Here is a 26,604-nt window from a genome sequence, read left to right on the forward strand (position 1 = left end):
TTTTGTATTTTGTTTTCCCTGTACTGTTGCTGACTTTTTGTGCCTATTTTCTGCTCCGCTTCATTTTTCTGCCCGTTTTGCCTGTTTTCCAGCTCTTGATGGTTTCTCCGCCCCTGCTGCTGTGGCCCCTCCCCCCTCACGTTCCCATTGGCCACTCCCTCCCGCCTCCGAGCTGCACCTCCCTCCCACCTCCCCTACTTAATGGCGACCTCTGCGCCTTGCCGAGTGTGACCCCCTGACCTGCCTTAAGGCCAGGAGACACTCGACATGGCAGACAGCTCCACCAGCCTGCCTCCGAGCCTCAGACCCCGCCCTTGCTGCTGAAGGAAGTTCCAGGCCATCCACCACCCGCAGGCACCTGCCTGCGCCTCATCCCTGGTGCCTAGTGGTAGGCGTATCTAGCGTACATTTTATTTTGTATTCTGTTTTCTAGTTTGTTTTCCCTGTACTGTTGCTGACTTTTTGTGCCCATTTTCTGCTCTGCTTCGTTTTTCTGCCTGTTTTGCCTGTTTTCCGGCTCTTGTCGGTTTCCCCGTCCATGCCGCTGCATCCCCTGGGGCCCCGCCAACCTCGCACCCCTATTGCCCACTCCCTCCTACCTCCCAGCTGCTCCTCCCTCCCACCTCCCCTTCTTAATGGCAGCCGCTTAGCAGCTGAGCCGCTGGCGCGCCAGAGGCACGCCAAAGGCAAGCCCATCTGCGCCCATATGCACCTGGACCACACCTCGCTCCGTCCACAAGCATGCCATCGAGCTTTGGGACCTACTTACGACAACCTCTCCCGACATCGCCTCCTCACTGAAACATGGATGAACCCCTCATCGGAACCAGACATTGCCATAGCCATCCCGGAGGGATACAAAATCACCCGTAGAGACCGTATCAACAAACCAGAAGGAGGAATCGCCATAATACACAGAAAATCCATCAGGATTTCCACCAACACCAACGACACCCTGGACGCCGCAGAGCACCTACACTTTCAGATACACATCAACGCCAACACTATCTTGAGAGGAACCCTCGTCTACAGACCACCAGGACCCCTTCCCCCATTCTGTGACACCACGCTGATGCTATCAGCTCCCACGCCCTCACCTCCACGGACTACCTACTCCTCGGTGACCTAAACTTCCACTTGTAGAGCACTAGCGACTGCAACTCCACTGCCCTGCTGGACAACCTCACAAACCTCGGCCTCAAGCAACTAGTCACCTCACCCACCCACTCAGCCGGTCACACGCTTGACGCCATCTTCTCCTCCAGCAGCCACATCACGTTCACTCACACCAACAAACCCCTTCGAACTTACCACCGCTGTGTCCACTTCTCCTTCCTGAAGTCCACCACCCACCACCAACAACATCCTGTCCCTTACCGCAAGTGGAACAAGATCTCCAAGGAACAACTGATCTCCAACCTCGCCCAAGCTCCACCGCCCATTACCAATGACCCGAACGCCGACGCCCTCAACCTCACACGATGGCTCGACATATGCGCTAACTCCCTCGCCCCGCTCAAAAAAACCAACAACATCCGCACCAACAAGACAGCCCCATGGTTCACCACAGAACTTCAGTCTTCCAAACGAGAATGCCGGAAAATTGAGAAAGCCTGGCGCCAAGAAACATAAGTGGACAACTTCTCCGCCCTCAAATCAGCCATGCTCAAACACCACCAGCTAATCCAGACCACCAAACGATCCTTCTACAAAGAACACATAGAAGACAACGCACACAACAGCAAGGAACTTTTCACCATCATTAAAGATCTCACCATTCCTGCGCCATTGACCCTCCGCACTCTCAAGACCTCTGCAACCTCCCTCTCTAGCTACTTCCACGGCAAGATCGCAGACATACACGAAAGCTTCATATCATTGCCACCCACCATCACCACTACCGACGCAGCAAACACCATAGCACCCAGCCACACCAACGTGCTGAACACCTGGACCCCACCAAAGATGAAGAAACCAGCACAACCATGAGCTCCATCCACTCAGGCTCCCCAACAGACCCCTGTCCCCAACACGTCTTCAACAAGGCTAACCAAATCATCGCTCCCCAGCTCCGGCCCGTCATTAACAGCTCCCTCGCGACTGCAACCTTCCCAGATATTTTGAAACACGCCGAAGTCAACGCTTTGCTCAAAAAACTCAAAGCAGACCCGAAGACCTCACAAACTACCGACCCATCTCTCTAATCTCCTTCCCCGTGAAGGTCATAGAGAAGATAGTAAACAAACAACTATCCTGCTTCCTGGAGGACAACAACATACTCGATGTCTCCCAGTCTGGATTCTCCAAAAACCACAGCACTGAGACCACCCTCATCGCCTTCACAGACGACATCAGAACCAGATTGGACAAGGGTGAAACTGTCGCCCTCATCCTTCTAGACCTCTCCGCAGCATTCAACACCATATGCCACCAAACCTTTTGCACACGCCTCTTTGACGCCTGAATTCACCACAAAACCCTGGACTGGCTCACCTCCTTCCTCTCCGAATGAACCCAAAGAGTTTGCCTCCCTACATTCTGGTCTAAAGCCATCAAGACCATTTGTGGGGTCCCCTAAGGATCCTCACTCAGCCCCACCCTTTTGAATACCTACATGGCCCACGGCCTCAACATCATTTCATATGCCGACAACACACAGTGCATCCTCTCCCTCACGAGGAACCCATCTACCGCCAAGAACAACCTACACGCCGGACTCCTCGCCATCGCTAGCTGGATGCCAGCAAGCCACCTCAAACTGAACTCAGGAAAAACTGAGATCATCATCTTCGGACCCAACAAGACAGCATGGAACGACTCTTGCTGGCCTGCCACCCTAGACCACCCCCAACACCCACCACGCACGCACGCACACAATCTCATCATCATACTTGACCCATCTCTCTCCATGAATAAATAAATGCCATATCATCCTCCTGCTTTAACACCCTCTGCATGCTACGCAAGACCTTCAAGTGGATTCCAATAGAAACCAGAAGAACGTCACCCACGCCCTCATCAGCAGCAGACTGGACTACGGCAACGCTCTCTACGCAGGGACCACAGCCAAGCTTCAGAGAAAACTCCAGCGCATCAAGAACACCGCTGCACGTCTCATCCGCAACCTCCCTCGCCACAAGCACATCTCCGCCCACCTCAGATCCCTACACTGGCTGCCCAACAACAAAAGGATCATCTTCAAAATCCTTATCCACGCTCACAAAGCCCTCCACGACACAGGACCGGCCTACCTCAACGAACTAATCAACTTCCACATCCCGACCCGCCAGCTCCGCTCCGCCGACCTCGCCCTCACAACAGCCCCCGCATCCAACACACCACCTCTCCGCCAAAACCTGGATCTCCCTCCCCAACAACCTATGCAAGACCCAGGACCTCCTAACTTTCAGAAAGCTCCTCAAAACATGGCTCTTCGAGCAGTAACACCTCCCCCCACCCCCCACCCCCGGTGTCTTGAGACCTTACCTGTTGAGTAGCGCGCTTAAGAAGTTTGATTCATTGATTCATTGATTGATCCGGTGCACTATAAATATGGCTGTCTCACACTCACCGCCCTTCTCCTCCGTGGGCAGCCTCTGAGGCGGGAACATCAGCAGGCAATCGTCGGTACACCTAGAGGCCACTCCACAGGTCTCCAGGTGGGGCTAATTGTTGCCAGGAGAAGCTGCTGCCTGGGGTGCCAGTCCAGTAATGTAGGTGGCGGCTGAGTCAGCAATGCCAGATGGCCGTAATTTTAATTGCTGCTGCCAGCGACTCCACGGCTGATTCACCTACCGCGCATCCTCTATTGGTGGTCCCTCAGCAGTACCCAGCCTTGGTGTTCACTCTGGTGAGGGTCCCTCCGGAGCAAAGGGCTCTGTGCAGCCCACAATCCGGATTATTGTCCAAGGGGCCTCCAACCGGGCTTGGAGCTCCAGATGTTCCTCTCCTTTGCAGGCTTGGCCATGCCCCAATAATTAATTTTTAATTGGTTAATTTGTTTATTAAACATGGAAAATTAATACAGTTATTTTTTTAGAAATCATTAGGAATATTTGGTTCCTTTGGAAAGTGTTTTTTGTATCGTTTATGTCAATTAATTGTTTTACTTATGTTGCACTAGCATTCATTCACTTTGATAAATTTCAGTAATTATTTCCATTAAATTTTGTGGTGCGTTTTAGGTTGGTATAAAAGTAGGGTGGGAAGTGTTTATGAGCATATTTTTACTAATTTGAACATGTTTATTAATTGATGAGAAATTAATAATGTTTCTAATTGTATGTTTAAATATTCTATGTATCAGTTATAAAAGTGTATTTGGTTTCAAATTTGTAAGTATGTCTTTAAGGTAGTATTTTAGGGCATATTTTTATATTTTGTTGAGTTATTTATTATGTTTTCTTTATTTTTTTACTGTTTCCTAATTGATTTCTTTAAATAGTATTTTTTACATTGTTAATTTACATTTTCTGGTTTATTTATTATAATTACGGCATGTGTACATCAGTTAATTGATATATTGATATATAATATTTCGTTTAATGTTTGTCATAATAATTTTTAATAATATACTTTTTGGTATTTAGCTACTTGGATTCTCTGTTCTTTTTTTTCCTATTATTTATGATTGGGAATTGTAATTGTATTTTTTTCCGAAGTTCTGAATGTTTTGTACTGCTGGCCAGGCTGGATTAGGGATAATATATTTCATCACTCTAAAGTTGAACACTTTCCTTACTGTTGCTTAATTCTCAGTATGAATAGTCAACCTGACTCCTCCAAATTCAGCACTTTTCCTACTGTTGCCTGCGTTTGAATTTGAATAGTTTTTCTCACCCCTCCAAAACTCTATACTTTCTATACTATTGTTGAGTTTTGGAGTGGGGATAGTCAATGTGAATCCTCCAAAGTCCAGCACTTTCCCAACTGCTGCTGAGTTTAGAGTGGGAATAGCAAATATGACCATTCCAAAGTCCAACATTTTCTCTACTATTGCTCAGTTTGAAGTGGGAAAATAGTAGGGCCCATATTTATACTTTTTGACGCAAAACTGCGCCGGCGCAGTTTTGCGTAAAAAATATTACCGCCGGCTAACGCCATATCTGTGCGCCCTGCGGGCGTCAAATTTATACTTTGACGCCCGGCGGCGCAAACGACAGGTCTAAGTAATTTTTTTTTACGCGCACCGCAGCGTCAAGTCATAAAGCAAAACGACGTTGACGCGGCGGAAATTATTGTGGGTCGATTTACGACTCCGCACACCGGATATGCGGCGTTTTTTGACGCAATAGCGTCAAAACTCCCCGCAAACACAGCCATTTCAGCAGGGGAGAGCCAAAATGGATCCCAGATGCCTGTACAGACCCCAGGAAGATGACAACAGACCAGGAACCAGTCAGGAGGACACACACAAGACCCAGGACAGTTTTAAGAAGAAAAGAAAGTGTTGCTTCAGTGCAGAGGAACAGGAAATTCTGGTTAAAGAGGTGACGGAACACCAGCACCAACTGTTTGTCACCTCAAAGTTGCCAATCAGTAGGAGAGAGGCAATATGCAACAAATTGTTGACAAGATTAACAGTGTGGCAGAAGTACGCAGAACAGTCATCGAGTGCAAGAAACGCTGGCATGACTGCAAGTGCAGGACCAAGGAAAAGATAGCCAGGAACAGGAAGGCAGCACTGCAGACTGGAGGTGGGAGTCCCGCACACCAGGAGGCCCTGGACCACATGGAGGAGATGGTCGCAGCCGTCATCCCTGAGGAGATCGTCACAGGGATTCAAGGACAGGACAGCGCAGACTACCAGGAGAAGACACACATGCAGGGTAAGTCGCATGGGGAATTATAATGCACTAATGTCATCTGTAAGCGGGGGGGATACCGACCACAAAATGCATGGAAGTTATCATATACATGGAGTGGCATGGGTAAAGGGGTATGGCAAGGGGGCATGGCCTGCACAGAGAGAAGCTGGGGCACACCATTGCACTACACCAACAACAGTCCCATGGGGGCATGCTGCCATGCCAACGATGGAGCAAAGGTAAAGCCACTCCAGGAGGGAAGGGCACAACGTCAAACTGACATACCGTCACACGTCAGCCACTATACCCCCTACATTAACTAGGGCCCAATTAACAACCTCTAGCCACACCGACAACTGGAATGTAACAGTGACAACAGTTGCCACTACCACCTCTGCTCTGTGTGCTGGTCAAGTAGCCAATGGAAGTAACGTCCCCATGGATCATACACACCTAAATTAATGGGTTAAGGATGACTACTTTAACAATCCCCTGAAACAAGACAAAGGCTCCAGTCCTGTCAAATGTGAATGCCCATAGTTGCCGCAAACATCAGCCAATGTCATCAACATGAGGAGCTACACAGCACTAAGGACACACCCATGCTGCATATGCCAGGGTCCATCCTGTGCCTGGGTCACAATGCAACATCCCAAATGTCATACTGCTCAGACCACAGCATTGAGGGGGAGGACACATGTAACTGGTCACTGACATACACCTGCACAGTCAGAGGAGGAAATAGGACACTGCTACGACTATCAGGGCAATCCAATGTACCACACATTCCCCAACATCAGCTGTACATATTACCAATGCTAACATCCATACCGCGCCATAACAATGCTATGTATAGGATACGCTACATGTCAACTACATATAAGTGGATGTGAAAGATCAGATACTAGGGCAGGTCCAGATTGTGAAGTGTGCTGCTAGTGCCATCAGAGCACCCACAGCCAGTGAAAGGCCTCACCATAAGAATGGATGTAGACGGAGGCTTGAGTAGGACAAGAAGGTGGCAATTTACTATTTGGCCAAAAACAACACTAGAGGAGATGATGCCGACAAGTCTAATAACTTAATACAATACATGTGACATGCAGGTGGGCCATAGGCCTGGGAGAAGGCCCACCTGAAAGACTGGAGCAATGAACAGGAAACAAGATCACAATGTGAATTCATCACAAGGCAGGCATGTCACATCACCAATACCACAACACAGACACACTAATTGTACCCTATTTCATTGCAGAGGATGATGGATCACCTGCGGATATGCCTGTCCAGGACTACCCTGATGACATGGATGACGAGCTGACAAAAATCACCCAGCAGACCCTCCAAGATGTCCTTGGAACCCTCCAGACCCCACCTTCTGTCACAAGGAGGAGCTCAAAACAAGCAGCCATCACAGAGGACCCACCCACAACACCAATTGTAAGACCTGCCAGCTCCAATACAGCTGAGGACTCAGACGCCACAGGCACCAGCTTTGAGAGAACTGTAGTCGTAGTACAGCGGGAGCTGGCCAAAGAGGTGCGGGTGGGGATGCAAACTATGGCAGCCAGCCTAGAGGGGGTGCGTTCGTGCATGATGTCAACTGAAGAACAGGCAGCAGCTAAGCAAGGGTGAACAACTATCTTGCAGGAAGTAGAAAAAAGGCTGAAGGAAATCAGCACAGTTGTAATACAGTTGACCCAACACCTACAACAGAAATCCTGTCAACGCGTGCATGAATGTAACATTGAACCCCTCAGGGCCGACCTGGCTGCCTACCATCGTGATGTGGCTGCTATTCTTAAGAATCAGAAGATCCTCCTTGCAGCAGTACCGCCCTTAAGACCTTCACAGGTAGCAGCGACCGGGATGTCTGACTCCACGTCTTCTAACACTGAGGTGTGTGTTGCCCCTTCACAACCACCACCACCAAGAACAGAGGACGCAACACACACATCAGAAGAAGAAGACATGGAACAGATCACCTTCACACGGAATAGTACCCAGAAGCACTAGTCCCTGCCACATGGCTAACTATTACCAAGGTCCAGCACTTTGTAACATGCCAGTCTTACAACAACTGTACTCAATGACTGTTCTGCAAATCACTGCTTATCTTGTCATCCTGCCCAGTGATTGTCTCTCACTTACTCATTGGCAAATCCTGTCCCTCTGCACTGTCTGACACATCACCCAAGCATGTCAAATGCATTTTTCTTTAGCACTTGTGTAGGGTCACAATGGAAGATGTCACTATTATGGACTCACAATCATGGACAATGTACATATAGCACTACAGCACTTTTCAATAAATAGCACTTCCACAACCACTTTGTCTCTGTGTAATGTGACACATCAACTGTGCAGTAGATAACTGAAATGTGCCTCCTGTTAAATTACGTAGCTTGTCAATAAAACTGTCCTGAAATTATGTAGTCTGATAACTTTGCACAGTGGCCTGGATTGCATCATACTCTGCCCTTCCTGAGGGTAATATCTGATGAAAAGAGAAACCATACACCATCATGCTGTGTTGGACAGAATAATGCTTCCTCAAGGGATATCTAAGCCATCAAATAGTGGCAGCAAAATGTTGTCACCATGCAATACTAACACATATAACAGTGCCCACAAATCTAAGCAAACACTCCAAAAACGGCATGAATGAAGGTGTCTGAGTTTCCATCCAAATAAGTAATCATGCTGAACAGTGCCACAAATGATGAATGAAGAGGAAACTCGGGGAAAAGTCTTACCTACCCTAATCTACCCTAACTACTCATTACCCACAACTGTCCCTAACTAACCTAAGCTAAACTTACTTATCACATGTAATGAAACGTTCTAAACATCAACCCCCCACCCCTGTTATGAGACAGAACACATGGAGGACAACAGATACTAACCTAAACACATACTATCCTATACTAAACAAATATATATATTTTTGTATTTTTTTGTATTTTTTACATTTTTTATTTTTTTTGTAAACACAAAAAACACAACATATCCCCCCACCCACCCACCCACTCAAAATGAAAAAATAGAAATAATCAGGACCCCCACCCACTAACACTAACTAAACTAACAGCCTATACTAACCGAACGCTAAGCCCCCTAAGCCCACTATGTATAAGAACAAGGAAAGAGGAGGGAGGGAATCATGTCCATTTAAAAAGTCTAGAGGTTGGCCCTCCGGAGGGTCCACTAAATGGACCACACACGTCTGTTCATATGGCGAACATCCCGGGCTCAGGTGACTAATTTTCCATAGGACACGGTCCATTTTGCATTGCATGTCCTGAAAAGCTGCAGGGTCAACTGTAGCAGCTGGGGCGGTCTGGGTACCAGCTGAGGACGTGTGTGGGTGTGTATAGTCAATGCCTGTGAGCTGCCCTGAAGGTGGTCCACTGCTAGGGCCTGGAGCACTTGCAGACGTTTTTGGGACAACAGTCCCAGCTGTGGGTGGTGCCACTTGGGTGGAAGTGGTGGTTGTGCTGGTGGTGGCTGTGGTGGGCAAAGTAGGGCCACCCTGTGGGAAAGCCCTCCATGCTCCGGAGGCCCGTTCGTTCCTGTATCTTCGGCCCATCCGTCTGAACCCTGACTCTACCAGCAGGATATGCTGGTAACGAATTGCCCGCCTCTGGAACTCATGGACATGGATGGGTGTCATGTTAGCAGCTGTGAAGACAAAGGCAAAAAATTACATTAGGAACTGCATTGTGTGAAATGGCACAAGAAGTAAATCAGACAGTACTTCTACTGTACTTGTAACAGCTCCTATCATCATACAGAACATTGAATGTCCCTGAGGAAGTACATGGCAGGCCAGCCTACAAAGGTGGTCTCACACATAGCACATCCAAACCCTACAAGATGGGTAACAACTGGCATTAATTTGGCATCAGAGTTCTGACAATTGTCAGCTATCAATCATGCAGCACATCCTCCGCCAATGCCAGGGCTACAAATGTCAGTGTATGGGATGGAAATCTAAGGCCACATGATCTGCAAGTTGTAAATGGACTTGCTAGTATAGTACTCATGTGATACACCTGAGTGTGTAAACCATGTTCCGACCAAACATTCACAGATTTACATGTCTGTGTAACATACTTGTATTGCAGACAATGTTACCACAGCACCCAGAGATAAATAGTCCAATACTGTAGCAAGGATATATATCCCTGGAGGTGTAGTAGTAGGTGGAGATGATACAAACGTGATGATCCCGAAACTGTTTGTGGAAAGTGTCTTTATTAGTAGGCACAGTTGGCCTCAGGGTTGATCTTTCATCGAAATACAGCCAACACGTGTTTCGTCACTCAGGTGACTTCATCAAGGCTGGGCCGTCCGGCCAATGAAGCAGAGCACGAAAGATCCCTACGGTAAGGCAGGTGGGCCCTAGGCGGTAGGTAGAGATCTTGTAGTGTAGAGCAAAGATGTGGGGTAGTATCCAAGTAACGTCAGGTATGGTGGATCCAAGTAATGAACACGTAAAAAGGTAGGGTAGCAAAGGCCTTGATAAGCCTGTGGTTAAGGCCCTTGAGGAACCAGGCCGGAGCAGAAAGGCAGTACGTGTGCAGCACATGTTTGGGTGCTACCCTACCTTTTTACGTGTTCATGTGTACGTGGGCCATGATTTTGGTATTCAAAGACAATTTTACTAATATGGTACAATTAAAAAGCAGATGATGCTATACAATGTATTTGGGTATGCATTGAGGAAGCACCTGACAAAATACCCTCTGAGGAATGTGAGGTTTGCTAACGCAAGTGTGGTACATATGTAGCCACAAGGAACCTTTAGGATAACGCACAGACAGGTCCCAGTCTGGCTGACAGGATGTAGGGTCAATCTGGATCCATCAATTTCACAAGGTACATAATCAGTGATCTGACTAAGACTGGTTGGAAGAAGAACAAGACAGTTGACATGGAAAACTGTGTATGTCCTGTGTTTTTGAAGGTGACACATAAACCCAAGGGCTGTGCTACACAGCTTAATTACTAACAATGCATAACGGTGTCTTTGACTAAATGGAAACCTCTATGCTGTTCCAGGCATTAGCAGGGGCAGTGCATGTTCAAATGGGTGGAGTGCATGGAGGTGATCACAGGTGTGTGCTCCATCAGTTTCTCACAAGTCCTGTATGTGAGATTCGAATTCAAATGTCCAACAGTACCTTTCACACAGGAAGCAATCTACAGGTGATAACAGGGCTTAGAAACTACAAGCCAGTGTATTAATTGACCTGACGTCCATGCAGTCAGATGTACTATGAAAATGGCATAACATAGGAAAAGGTGTAGCACACAGGATTACTAATGTTAGTCTGTGTGTGTAGAGGAGGGAATATCGGGGTACACATATTACCATTCCAGGGACCTCTTCAGACAGGTGGGGTGAGACAAGGAGCATGGGTGTGTCAGGAGTTTGGAAATGGGCTGACATGTACATGGAATGTCATGTGCGCAATGCTTGTCATAGGTGTGGCACTTGTGCTGTCTATGTTCTGCTTATATGGAACTCTAGTCACAGATAGTCCTTGCAAAGATCGGTGCAGTTGGACTTACTGCTGTCAAGGGTCTGGTCATACATTCCTGTTACCAATGCCATAGCACATCAACTGCCTCATGTATGAGGCTTGTTTTCCCCTTATTGAGTAATGGTGTCTTAGTTGTGTGCCATATGCTGCGTTGAACCATGTTGCCAACATGTATGTGTGAAATAGGTGTGGTCCTCTGCTATTGCCCTTCAAAAGTTTAAATGTACAGGATATATGTCATTTACAGTGTGTGTGTGTGTGTGTGTGTGACTGTTGTATGATACGCATCACAATTGCTCAGGAATTTTCTGTGTCCTGATCGGTATATCAGCAATGCTCCATGAGGCTACACTCTTATTCTGATAGTTAGAGATAAAGGTGAGCAAAAATGATTACCCAGACCATGATATTGTGATTATTATCAGTGTTTATTTACATTAGTTAATACAGTGGTGATGGTGATTAGTTTGAAAATAAATTGTTCACGATATGTTGGCGCCTAGGCAATCCAGCTGGCGAGTTTTGTTGTTCCCCCTCCTGTTGCAGGCCAGCATCCTCCTCTTCCTCTTCTTCAGGCATTTGTGGCTCTTGTTCCAAGAGGGGAATGTTCCTTCGTATGCAAATGTTGTGCAGGATGGCACATGTTAGAATGAACTTACAGACCATTTCAGGGGAATATAGGAGGCTACCACCAGTGATGTCGAGGCACCTGAATCTCGACTTGAGGATGCCGAAGGTCCTCTCGCCTATGCTGCGTGTCCTCCTATGTGCGTCATTGTAGGCACGCTCTGCTGCAGTGCTTGGGTTGCCAAATGGTGTCATAATCCATGGCTGGATCCCATACCCCTGATCAGCTGAAAAAGAAAATGAATGGGATCATGTTGATGTAGCTTGCCCTATTGAAATCACCTTGCATGGCAGTAGTTGTCTTGTGTTGTCTGTGACTCTTTTGTGTTATTGTGTTCCTTCTTAGGTTTGTAGGATGTACCATGTGCATTGTGTTGTTTCCTTGGCTGAACAAGTGCTTGGCTGCTGACCGGTTGTCAGCAGTATGTTTTGGGATTTGCACTACAGTGTGCACTCCCTAGCATTGTGACTTGTGATACAGGTGTCCCTGTGTCTTCACTGGGGGTGAGATGATAGTTCCATACACAGATTCATTTTGACAGTGTTGTTAACACGTTCCCATCAATGTACCCTGGACATCCCATAACTTTAGACTTATGCAATGGATTAAATTAAACATCAGTGAGACGCTTACATTTTGCAAGGTGACAATTAGGCAAACCTCTCCAAATGTTGTGATCATTGACGTCTTAACATTAGACTGTACACTAATTTCAGATGTGTGACAGGTTCAATGCAGACCTATGAAACATGGCTAGCGATGTCACGACCTCAGTGTGTTCCTGTCCACATGTTGCTGTCGTGGTGTATGTGTTGTGTGTCCTAGAGGGTTGCTGTGCAGTGTGTATATAAGTCGTTTTTTTTACTTATCAACAAGTAGTCCATTGCCATACCGTCCATCCTGGAAGTGCTGATTGATGGTAGAGTGACGGAAGATGAATGAGTCATGGACACTCCCAGGATATTTTGCCACGATGTTGGTGATCAATCTTTGGTGATCGACGATGGCCTGCACATTGATGGAATGTGTGTGCTTCCTGTTGCGGTAGAGGTGTTCAGTTGCAGCAGGTGGCACAAGGCGTACATGTGTGCAGTCGATGGCACCAAGGACGTGTGGGAAGCCACTAATGAGATAAAACCCCTGTTTTGTCTCCTGCTGCTTCTGCAGTGTGTTTGGGAAGCAGAATGGAAGCAGAATGGAAGCACCCCGCTGAATGGCGGGGTGTGAGTCCAATGATGGCATCCAGTACTTTGGACAAGAAGGCAGAAGATGATGGCTGTGATATTCCGGCAACCAGGGCACCAGTTGTTTGAAAAGAGCCACTTGCCAGCATGTGAAGTACAGCTAGCAGCTTGGTTTCTGTTGGGATGTGCAGGGTGTCAGCAAGGTGGGTGCCAACTGTGGCACTATGTTGCTCAGCAGCTGCTGAATGGCCTGCCAGTTCAACCTGTTCCTCTGGATGATGTCATGTTCCCTGAGGCCATGAAGGGTTGTTCTGGTGCGGAATATCCTCTTCAGCCTTCTGCGCTGCCTTTGGGGTCCCTGCTGGTGTTGTGGTAGCTGCTGTTGTTGTAGCAGTGCTCTGCGTCTGTGTGCACGTTGGATGAGAAGCACCTCCATGTCTCCCTTTTGCTGCTCTGCTGTTGCTTCTGTGTGTTCTGATTGAATACAGGTGTGCTTGCCCCATTTTAACGCCTGCCCTTACCCAGGCGTTAATTTTTGGCGCAAATCTGCTGTGCGTCATTTTCCGGCTCCACCTCCCGGCCGTGCAGCATTTTTGCCTGGAAGCATAAAAACCACGCACGGGTGTTTAAGTCATTTTGTGGACGGGAACGCCTACCTTGCATATGATTAACGCACGGCGGGTTGCCACATCCAAAAAATGATACACAAGGTGGGATTTTGACATCCGCGGGCTCTGGCGTCAAAGTTTAAATATTGGGCAAGGTTTGCGCTGAATGTGCATCAAAAGTTTTGACGCACATTTAGTGCAGACAGAGTATAAATATGCCCCTCAATATACCCCCTTCAAAGTTTATTTATTTTCTTGCTGTCACTCAGTTTGGACCCAACCTCCGTGCAGAAGTGATGGCAACCAGGAAAAACACCTTCAAGGAAAGGAACTTCAAACTCACACTTTCCAAGGACTCAAAAGTAGGAGATTGTAAGGACCTAAGCACCAGCAGCATATCCCAAGCAAGCTCCTCTGACCTTTTGCTTGAGCAAAGAAAACCCCTTAAGAAGGCGAGAACCCAAAGAAAGCAGTTCAGGTACACCAAAATGAGAGCAAATTGCCATTATAGCAGCCCATTGCACCCTCAAAGTCGAAAACGGCAATCCTTTCTGGAAGCCCTCATGCAAAAACTTAAGAACCTAGGATAATGGAAAAGTGGAAGGATCCAGAGATCTGTCCTTGCACCACTTGACAGATGAAGACCAATGATTACTATAAGCTTTCCTAGTGGAACCCCTCCTAGAATGTTGCAACGTCAAACCCCTCTTTTCAAGATCCATACTTCAGACACATCCTCCGGCACATGAATGGAGGAAAAATGGGGGTCAGAAGGGGACATGGGCTGAACAGGAGGATCCATTCAGGTGCTACGGCCATCACTCGCAACAGAGGAAACCAACCCATCCGGGGTCAAAAGGGGATGGCCAGAATGAGATACGCCATCGAAGCCTGGTCAAAGGTTTGGGAATAAGAGGAAACAGAGGAAAGGCTGAAACAGAGCATCCACTCCCAACACCCCAGACCTGGAAAAATCCTGGGAAGCAGGGAATTCTCTGCTCAGGCAAACAGATCAACCTGTGGAGTGCCGAAACGCTGGCATAGTTGGGCAAAAATACAAGGAGCCACACAAAATTTGAGGGAAGAAGGAAAAACTTGGTGGAGCCTATCAGCTTGGATGTTGTCCTTCCCCCATATTTAGGTGGCAGACAGGGATAGAAGATGAGACTCTGCCCAACTCACCACCAGAAAGGCCTGGGAGGACACAGACTTAGACCGTGTGCCTGACTACTTGTTGATGTAGAACTTGGCTACAGTATTCTCTGTCCTATCCAGAGCCACCTGACAGGAGATCAAGGGTGAAAAATTAAGCAGAGCTAGAGATATTGCCTGCAACTTCCTCCAGTTAGAAGAGAGCCCGCTTTCCTGAGGAGATCACCATCCAGGAATTGAGAGATTGTCCAAAGTTGCCCCCATCCCAACCTCCTGGCATCTGTGGTCATAACCAGGGGAGGTGGGAGGACAAGGGAGACCCCTCGGGCCAAATTCAGCCTCCACTGCATCAACTGCCAGATGTGTGGAGGAATGAGCACCAGAAATTCCAGCAGATGAATGCCTGGGTTCCAATGTGAAAGCAGACGGTGTACCAGAGGTCCCAGATGAAGCCATACTCTAGGGATGACAAACACGCAGACTGCCTGAAATAAAAAAAGGAAGACATATAAGCGGCCAGAAAACAGACAGCAGAAATCATCAAAGAGCAGTACCAAATACATACCATGTGACCCTAAAGCTGCAACCAGTCCAGAGCGGTCACCACATCGCCATGGCCCAGGGACATAATCAGATCCTGCAAAACTTGCCCACTGACTTTGCCCATAGCTGTCTGGAAACAAGCCCCGATGAATTACAGATCCATGGTGGAAGTAAGATGCGACGTGTTGGACCTGACCCTTTTCACTGGGTCATATCCAAACTTTTTACCTACTTCCTCCTATTTTTTCTGACCTGTGTTTGTTGGCTTTAGAACTCTGGACACTTTACCACTGCTAACCAGTGCTAAAGTGCATATGCTATCTGGCTAAATTGTATTGGTGATTGGTTATCCATGACTGGCATATTTGATTTTCTGATAAGTACCTAGTAAAATGCACCAGAGATGCCCAGAGCCTGTAAATCATATGCTACTAGTGGACGTAAGTACTGATTGTGCCACCAGCATGAGTAGCCCTAAACACATGGCTCAGACCTGCCACTGCAGTGTCTGTGTTTTCAGTATTGTAGTGCCAGTTTGACCTGGCAAGTTTACCCACTTGCCAGGCCCAACCCTTCCCTTTTCATGCATATAAGGCACCCATAAGGTAGGCCCTTGGTAGCCCCATTGGCAGGGTGCAGTGTATTTAACCAGTAGGCCATCTACTGGTGTGTTTTGCATGTCCTGATAGTGAAATACAGCTACCTTCGGATTTCACTATTGTAAGGCACATCTCTCCCTTAGGTTAAAATGGGGATTGCCTTTAAATATCTTTCAAGTGTAGTTCCCCATTGGGAGCAGATAGATAGTTGGAGTTTGGGGGTCTCTGAACTCACAGTTTAATAAAACATATTTTGGTAGTTGGTTTTTAGATTGCCTGATTGAAAATTCCACTTTTAGAAAGTGCAAAAACAACAGATGATGGACGAAATGCAGAGCAAATCAAACATTCACCCCAGCCACAGATCTGGGTTTAATCCATTAGTTTTGTTGCTTGTCATGCCACTCCAGTTTAGACCCAGACATATGAAAATCAGTCTTGACCCTGCTCCTCTGGGAACAGTCCAGCCCAAACTGCCAGGCCAGTTCCTCCCTGGACCACAAACAAGCATCCTGGGACCAGTTTCAGGGTATCACCCTTCATCAGCCAGGCAAGCTTGAATCTGACTGATTTGCATATGGCTGGCTCTAAACTGGGGTGGCATGGTGAGCAAACGAATTGAAGGATTAAACCCAGATCTGTGACTGGGGGTGAATGTATGATTGGTTCCGCATTCCGTCCATCATTTGTGTTTGTTTACTTTTAGAAAGTGGGCATTTTCTTGGTTAACCGTTCTGTGGTTCTGCCTGGCTACTGAATACACATCTGGGTCAGACTAACAGTTGGGCCATTTGTGAATTCCTTCTAGACAGTAACACAAAGGGAGCTGAGGTGTGTCCTGCATTTCCTGATGAGTCTTCCTGGGCTAGAATGGGAGGGAGGACCTAACACCTGCACTTGAAAGGGCTGTGTCTGTCCTCTCACAATACAGCCTTCAACCTCCTAGTGTGTGTCAGGGGCAGGGGATGGAAGAGACAGGGTCTTGTGCACTACAAAGACTTTCCTTTGAAGTTTGCCTACTTCAAAGGCAGAAAGAAGTATTAGACCCAAATTCCCAGACTTTTAGATTATTTATGGATCAAGAGGAACCTCTGTCAAAGAGAAGGGCTTGATGTTTGAAGAGGATCTGCCATTTTGCTTGTTGCTATATTGGTCTGCTGCTGCTGTTTTTGCCTTGGGAGTGAAAGGACCAGACTTTGCTTTGTGAAATCCTGCTTGTGAAGGTTCTCCATGGGCTTGGACTGAGCTTGCCCCCGATCTGAAGTCTCAGGATCTTCAAACACTTCATCTGCCCGCACTTGGGCTCTCATGCTGAGACCCCTGGCCGACATGCCAAGTGGTGCCACATCCAGTCCCTGGGCCCTTGAAAGGAGGAGTTGGTGAACCCAAGGTGGAATTCCATGCACTGGAGCTGAGCAGCAGAAAATTGACACAGCATGCGCACCGAGGCTGTAAAATCGATGCAGCACCCGCCTCGTGACTGTAAAATCAATGCAGCACCTGCCTCGTGGCTGCAGAAATCGACACCTTGCCTGCTCAGCGCGAATTCATTGTTTCCATGTGTCTGGATTTTCATACATCATCGCTGGGCGGCAAAATCTACAACATCACCACACAGACCGAAGGCTGCTGGCTCGGAAATCAACGCATCGCTCTACTGCGAGAAAAAGATCAACGCTTCACCTATACGGCCTCACTGGCAAGTAAGAAATCAACACATTGCTGGCTTTTCTGATTCATCACCTTGCCTGCGGCTTTATTTTTGACACTTACAAGGTACTTTGGGACACTTTTCTGAAAATGTTGACACTAATCCTGCAAAACAGGGCCTTTCAAAACAATGGGAGCATCCTTTTAACACCTGCTCTGAGCAGGCATTAAAAATGCCAATGAAAATTAAGGAAATAAGAGGGTCATTCTGACCCTGGCGGCCCATGCCAATGGCATGGGCACGGCAGGGGCCCCCGTAAGAGGGCCCCGCATAGTATTTCAGTGTCTGCCTTGCAGACACTGAAATACGCGACGGGTGCCACTGCACCCGTCGCACCTTCCCACTCCGCCGGCTCGATTACGAGCCGGCATCCTCGTGGGAAGGTCGTTTTCCCCTGGGCTGGCGGGCGGTTTTTCAGCAACCGCCCGCCAGTCCAGGGGAAAACTCGTAATACCCGCCAAGGTCTTTTGACCGCGGAGCGGTATTTTGGAGGGCGGCATCCTGGCGGGCGGCCTCCGCCGCCCGCCAGGGTCATAATGAGGCACTAAATCTCTTAGATTTCTTTGCGCCATTTTTTGGCCCCTCTAACGGGGGAAAACCTCCCCTTCCATACATCATGCCTGGCGCAGGAATAATGTGGTGCAAGGGTTTACTAAGTGGAGCAATGCAAGCATTGTGCCACTTTGTAAATATGGTGCACTGTTTTTGGCCATCTAACACCACATTAGCGCCAAAAATATGATGCTAATGTGTCGTTAGGATGGTGCTGTGCTCTCTTAAACCTGGGGATTTTGTGTTAAAACAACACTTCCATTGATTTCTATGGATTAAGACTCTTTTTATTTTTAAAAATTCAGATCTTTGCTTATGCATGTTGGATTTTTGTCGTTATGGTCTTGTTTGATTTAGATAAACATTGGCTATTTTCCTAAACTGCTTTTGTGGTGTTTTCACTGGGTTGCTGTGTGTGTTTGTACAAATACTTTACACATTGCCTCTGAGATAAGCTTGACTGCGTGTGCCAAGCTAACAAGGGGGTGAGCAGGGTTATCTGAGCTGTGTATCTCCCTTATCCTTACTAGGGTGAGGGTCCCTATTTTGACAAGATGTAAACTGACTGCCAACTAGTGACCCCATTTCTAAAACTACGCCTCCAAATTAACAAGAAGGCCAATTCTTCCAGGGTCTGGCACACAAGCACAATCTGGGACTGCAGAACAGACAACACTGGATAACGTAGAAGCCAATCGTCCAAGTAGGGATGAATCATCACCCCCAGATATGAAGATAAGCCACCAGTGCAGCCATGACCTTGGTTAACATCCTGGGGGAGGTTGCAAGACCGAAGGGAAGGACCCTGATCTGCCAGTGGATGCCGCCCACACAAAAGCAAAACAAACCGTTCATGATACTGAGAAATGGGAATCTGCAGATACGCATCCCTCAAATCGAAAGAGGCTTGCCATTTGCCTGGGTGGATGAGAGGGATGATGGTTTGTAAAGTGTCCATCGTGAAATGAGGTTTCTTCAGGCAGACATCCAGATGTTTCAGATTGAAAATGAGTCTGACCTTCCTTGCAGGCTTCAGAACCAGGAAGATTGGAGACTAGAAATCCTTCCCCTATTAAATTGGTGGACCTGGCACCACAGCACATTTCCGGGAGGGCAGAATAGTCAGGAATGCTTTCCCCCTGTGGGCCAGGAGGAGGCTACGGTTTGGACAACAGGCAAGCAGGGAAGGAGGAAGACTGCTTGCCCTGAAAATGCCCTGAGAGGAATAGATTGAATAGGTGGTGGCAGAAAGAGCCAGATTTAAACCAAAAAAGCATTATTTCAAGGAAGCCTCCACTTGTTGAACAACAAAATCAGAAATGGGAACCTCCTCAGACATAAAAGAAGGACGACCGGCCAAATGGGAAAGCAGGGGATCAACTTTCAGTGATGATGGAAACTCAACATCACCTTTGGGCAGAAGATAAAGGTAAGTCAAAAACTTAGGCAGATCTGCCTTATCAAGATCCTTCCATTCACGAAGAACATCTCCTTATTGAAAGCCAAGCCAGTAGGAGGTCTGACTTCTGAAGGAATTTGTTCCTGGGCATAACCTCAGCCACTGGAGACTCATCCTCCTCATCACAGTCTGGAGAAGGTCACAGAGAAGATGAAGAAGAGAAGAGAAGTGGAAGGACACCAACAAACAAGAAACAGAAGACATAAGAGATGAGGGAGAGTAACAAGGTCCTGCATGGTCTTTTGACCTCTGAAATGCCTCTGAGAGGGAAGACAACTGGAGCTTTTAAGCATTGATCCTTTTTGATGAGTTTGGCTAGGACACGTGTGCCTGGGTAGAGGTGGGACACCTCATGTAAGTAAGTATTGGGATGAGAAATGGTGTTGAGGTGGTAATGGGAATTACTTAATAGGACTGAAAGGTAACACTAAGAAATGAGTAGAAACTTGATATGTACACCTGTTGTGATGTGCCATTGAGTTGATGGGGCCTGTGAGAGCAGGACCCTGCTTGTGGAACTTGCTACAGTCTTACTTTATTAATATCACTGTTCATTGGCACTACAGTTTATTGCTGAAGTGATGTTGAAAAAGTTAAATAAATTAAAAAATGTAAAATATGTCAACTTGACTTCTCCAAAGCCTAACACATTCTGTACTGTTGCTTAGGTTAGAGGGGGCTGCTCAGATTGGAATGGCAATATGAAATCTGACCGCACCATAGTCCCCCTTTTACTTTTTCTTTACTGTTGCACTGGTAGGAGTGGTACAATATATATATTTATATTATATATATATAAAATTGCTCCTCCTGGACAAGCCGGGCGAAACGCGTCATACAAGCAGTAAAAGTTGGATCTGCACCGGCTTGAAAGCTTGTCTTTATTGATTTATTGTGTGGTGTTTTGGAATATATATATATATATATATATATATATATATATATATTTATAATGGTTTGTTTCTTTTTCATAGCTATTTGTTATTTGTTTAATGTTATGTTGGTTGGATTTTATTTATAGTGGTATTAGTGTTTATTTTTTAATGATTTTTAACCCCTACGGTGCCCTGGACGAGGTGATCTCGTCCAAGGCACCGGTTCCCGGGTGCCTTGGACGAGATCACCTCGTCCTGCACCCAGGAACTGGGGGAAGCGCTAGCTCTCCCCCCATGTGCTCCCCACCCACCCCCCCAAGGCAGGGATGGAAGGGGTAGCCCTTCCACCCCGACCGTTACACCCCCCCTGTGACGTCAGCGCGCAGAGAGCCTCCTCCCATCGCGCTGGAAGCTCAGCTTCAATTGGAGAAATGCAAAGCATTTCTCTTTCGATCACGTGGGGGAGGCCCAGAGAGGCTTCAAAAGGAAGGAAATGTATTTCCTTCCCTTTGAAGTCTCTCTGAGCATTTCAATAGCCGGATTGCTTGCAATCCGGCTTTTGAAACGCCCACTAGACACCAGGGATTTTCTTTTTTTGTGTGAAACTGGCATGAGGGAGCGGCCCCTTGGGCAAGGGTCGCTCCCAGAGGGGGCATTTTTTTGGAAGGCCTTTCCTGACCCCCCCCTTTTGTTTTTTTGGAGGTGGGGAGCGACCCCTTAGGCAAGGGTCGCTCCCCTAGGGGGCAAATTATATTTAGGCCATTTCTGCCCCCCTTGGGGGCAGATTGGCCTATTTTTATGAGGCCAATCTGCCCCCAAGGGGGACAGAAACCACTAGACACCAGGGAGTTTTTTTTTTAACGTGGATTTCACGCAAAGGGAGCGACCCCTTAGGCAAGAGTCGCTCCCCTGGGGGGAAAATTTATTTTAGGCCATTTCTGCCTCCCTGTGGGGCAGATCAGCCTATTTTGATTAGGCCGATCTGCCCCCAAGTAGGGCAGAAACCACTAGGCACCAGGGATTTCTCTTTTTTTTTTTTTTTTACAGATGGGGTGCGACCCCTTGGACAAGGGTCGCTCCCCTGGCGGGGAAATTTATTTTAGGCCATTTCTGCCCCCCTGGGGGGCAGTTCAGCCTATTTTGCTACGCCAATCTGCCCCCAAGGGGGGCAGAAACCACTAGGCACCGGGGATTTATTTATTTTTTGCGCCAATGTCACGCAGGGGGAGTGACCCCGTAGGCAAGGGTCGCTCCCGGGGCGGGTTGGGGGGCCAAATTTATTTTAGGCCAATTCTGCCCCGGCCGATTGTAGGTCAATCTGCCCCCCAGGGCACAGAAACCACTAGGCACCGGGTATTTGTTTTTTTGCGCCAATGTCACGCAGGGGGAGCGACCCCGTAGGCAAGGGTCGCTCCCGGGGTGCGGCTGGGGGTCAAATTTATTTTAGGCCATTTCTGCCCCCCCTGGGGGCAGATCGGCCTATTGTTATTAGGCCGATCTGCCCCCGGGGGGGCAGAAACCTCTAGGCGCAAGGGCAAATTTTTTTGGGGTGTTTTTTTTTAGAGATGGGGAGCAACCCATTAGGCAAGGGTCGCTCCCCTGGGGGGCAAATTGTATTTAGACCATTTCAGCCCCCCTTGGGGGCAGATCAGCCGATTTGAGGTCAATCTGCCCCCAAGGGGGCAGAAACCACTAGGCACCGGGGATTTTGTTTTTGGCGCCAATGTCACGCAGGGGGAGCAACCCCGTAGGCAAAGGTCGCTCCCGGGTGGGGGTTGGAGGGAAGGGGGGGGTGAAATTTATTTTAGGCCATTTCTGCCCCCCCTGGCGCCAGGGCAATTCTTTTTTTCGTGTTTCTTTTTTTGTTTGTTTGTTTTTTTAGAGATGGGGAGCGACCCATTAGGCAAGGGTCGCTCCCCTGGGGGGCAAATTGTATTTAGACCATTTCTGCCCCCTTGGGGGCAGATCGGCCGATTTTAGGTCAATCTGCCCCCAAGGTGGCAGAAACCACTAGGCACCGGGGATTTTTGTTTTGGCACCAATGTCATGCAGGGGGAGAGACCCAGTAGGCAAGGGTCGCTCCCGGGGAGGGTTTGGGGGGGAATTTATTTTAGGCCATTTCTGCCCCCCCTGGGGCCGGCTGAGCTAGAGGCCAAAATCCACTGGTAGGCACTTTGGAAAAAACACCTCTGTTTTCTGTGAAAAAATGTGATGTGTCCACGTTGTGATTTGGGCCATTTCCTTTCGTGGGCGCTAGGCCTACCCACACAAATGAGGTACCATTTTTATCGGGAGACTTGAGGGAACGCTGGGTGGAAGGAAATTTGTGGCTCCTCTCAGATTCCAGAACTTTCTGTCACTGAAATGTGAGGAAAATTATTTTTGTAGCCAAATTTTGAGGTCTGCAAAGGATTCTGGGTAACAGAACCTGGTCAGAGCCCCACAAGTCACCCCATCTTGGACTCCCCTAGGTCTCTAGTTTTCAAAAATGCACTGGTTTGGTAGGAGACTTGGGGGAACATAGAATAACAAAACAAGTGTTATTGCGCCTTGTCTTTCTCTACATGTTTTCCTTTCAAATATAAGAGAGTGTGTAAAAAAGACGTCTATTTGAGAAATGCCCTGTAATTCACATGCTAGTATGGTCACCCCGGAATTCAGAGATGTGCAAATAACCACTGCTCCTCAATACCTTATCTTGTGCCCATTTTGGAAATACAAAGGTTTTCTTGATAGCTATTTTTCACTCTTTATATTTCAGCAAATGAATTGCCGTATACCCGGTATAGAATGAAAACGCAGTGCAGGGTGCAGCACATTTATTGGCTCTGGGTACCTAGGGTTCTTGATGAACCTACAAGCCCTATATATCCCCGCAACCAGAAGAGTCCAGCAGATGTAACGGTATATTGCTTTAGAAAATCTGACATTGCAGGAAAAAGTTACAGAGTAAAACGTAGAGAAAAATTGCTGTTTTTTTCACCTCAATTTCAATATTTTTCTTTGTCAGTTGTTGTTTTCTGTAGGAAACCCTTGTAGGATCTACACAAATTACCCCTTGCTCAATTCAGAATTGTGTCTACTTTTCAGAATTGTTTAGGTTTCTGGGATTCAGCATTGGTTTCACTCCCATTTCTGTCATTGAGTGGAAGGAGGCTGAAAGCACAAAAAATCGTAAAAATGGGGTATGCCCCTGTAAAATGCCAAATCTGTGTTGAAAAATTGGGTTTTCTGATGCAAGTCTACCTGTTCCCGAAAGCTGGGAAGCTGGTGATTTTAGCACTGCAAACCCTTTGTTGATGCCATTTTCAGGGAAAAAAACCACAAGCCTTCTTCTGCAGCAAATTTTTCCCATTTGTTTGAAAAAAACGAAATTTTCACTGTATTTTGGCTAATTTCTTGGCCTCCTTCAGGGGAACCCACAAAGTCTGGGTACCTCTAGAATCCCTAGGATGTTGGAAAAAAAGGACGCAAATTTGGCTTGGCTAGCAAAAAGTTATGAGGGCCTAAACGCGAACTGCCCCAAATAGCCAAAAAAAGGCCTGGCACAGGAGGGGAAAAAGGCCTGGCAGCAAAGGGGTTAATTTGAATCTTAATTGTGTGTATTTGTTTTAATTTTAAAGTTTATATTCATGTTCTTTAATTAATTTCTTTATTTTATCTTTTAAAAAATGTTTTATTTTTTAAAAGATATTAGCTTTATTCATTTTTATAATTTATTTTAATAATTCAATGATGATATTACATAATGTTAATTTTAATGTTTTATAGTATAGATATGTATATGTATATTTACATTGTGTTTGAATATAATCTAAAATGTTATTTTTATATTTTTATTTCTCTGTTATATTTTTGGTGAATAATTACCTTTATGGACATATTCATTTAAATATGTTCTAAATTGTATAAATGTATTTTTAAGTTACATTTCTAACATATTTTCAAGTTATTAAATTAATCTTTATAATTTCTTTATTATAAATATATATATATATATATGTATAGATATAAAATATTTTTTAAAGTTCACTTTTTATAATTATAACAATATTATATATTTTTAAATATATGTATATATGCACTTACCCATGTCATGTGAATATTTTTGGCCACTATATTCTTGGTGTTGATATTATTGTATTCTATGTAGTAAGTATATGAAGTATATAAAAATATATTTGCCCCGGATATCTTTTCTGTGATGTTTTGTATTGCAATATTTTTGACATAGATATTATATCTAAATGCCTGCAGCCACTACTGCTGCCCGTCTTGTATCATCTGTTCTTTGTGTCTGCTAACGGCCTGATTACTAGTTTTGCAGTCTTGGTACTGCTGTGGCAGCGGCAGATTTAGCGCTGCACTGTTGGCAGTCCGACCGCCGTATTACAATGCATGTGGTTACATAGACGAAAGACCGCCTTGGTCCCTCTGCCACCACATGAAAATTTTGACCGCGACTGCTGGGTAGGCCAATGCATCTGTCAGAGGGCAGACCGCCAGTGTTACTGTCGGCCCAATTACGGAGTGCTTTTCTCTGACGTGACTCTGGAGGTCCAACCACTGCATCTGAGCTGACGGAAAGGTAGGGATATAAGGCAGAAACTCACCTGTACTGAGCTTCACACATCCTGTGCCGCCATGGACCTGATCGTACACATACTGCTGCTGCTTGTGCTGCTTGATGTTTCTTGTATGTAGAGTAGGGTCTTTAAATAGTAATGTTTGGAGTATAGTGATATTGGAAAACGGTCAATAGTCCTTTATTTTCCAACTTATATATATATCACCTCCTGCTCCGTAAAGAGCCACAGACCCTGCAGGCGGCCTGGGTTACTGGGGCGAGGCATCCCACAGAAAATATCTCCCAAACACGAAAAAGCCCAGGCACCAGTCCATGTTCAAATCCAAGCATTTAATAGCATTTCTGAGCAGCAAGACAAAAAATCCTGACGCGTTTCGGCAGCCTTGTTCACAGGTAAGTAAGAGCAGGTGTGAGTGATCCAGTGCGTTTTAAATACACAGTCAGGTGACTTCAATAACCAAACACCAAATCCCATAATGCACAGTTCCATATAAATAACTTCCTGAGCTGGAGCACTTAATTTCCATATAGCTGCAATAGCTGCTGTTAGTCCTTCAACCACCCAACAAGCTCGGTTAGGCTACCGCCAGTATGTGGGCCATTAGGGGGGGTTAGGGTCATGCACGTACCCTGTCCATGTTGGGAGGACAGCACAAGCTGGACCTCCATGATCTTCCAGGTCCACCGTCTCAGGTCCTACCACCTTTTCTGGCAATGGACGCTGCACTGGCAATAGACCCCCAGGGTCCTCACCTACCGGGCGATGGCTCTCCAAATGGCTTGCTTCAGATTGGCGTTGACGTGTATGGATGCACTACGTGTATGGATGCACTAAATGAATAAACAGATCATAATTGCATAATTTAGGATATCTGTTTGGTTTTCACACATTTTGTGTACACCTAGCACAAGATTTATTAAATTGTTAACACCGCCAGAAGGCCGCCCGCCAGCCCAGCGGGAAACCCCCTTCCATGAGGATGCCGGCTCCAAATGGAGCCGGCGGAGTGGAAGGGGTGCGACGGGTGCAGTTGCACCCGTCGCGATTTTCAGTGTCTGCTTGGCAGACACTGAAAATATTGGTGGGGCCCTGTTAGGGGCCCCCTGCAGTGCCCATGCCATTGGCATGGGCACTGCAGGGGCCCCCAGGGGCCCCACAACACCCGTTACCGCCAGCCAGGTTCTGGCGTTCAAAACCGGAATTTTTGCCTGCAGCGCCGCCATGGAGGATTCCCTAGGGCAGCGGGAAACCGGCGGGAAACCTTCCCGTTTCTGACCGCGGCTGTACCGCTGCGGTCAGAATGCCCATGGATGCACCGCCAGCCTGTTGGCGGTGCATCCGCGGTCCC

Source organism: Pleurodeles waltl, chromosome 1_2 (assembly GCF_031143425.1).
Source record: "Pleurodeles waltl isolate 20211129_DDA chromosome 1_2, aPleWal1.hap1.20221129, whole genome shotgun sequence".
Classification (NCBI taxonomy): Eukaryota; Metazoa; Chordata; class Amphibia; order Caudata; family Salamandridae; genus Pleurodeles; species Pleurodeles waltl.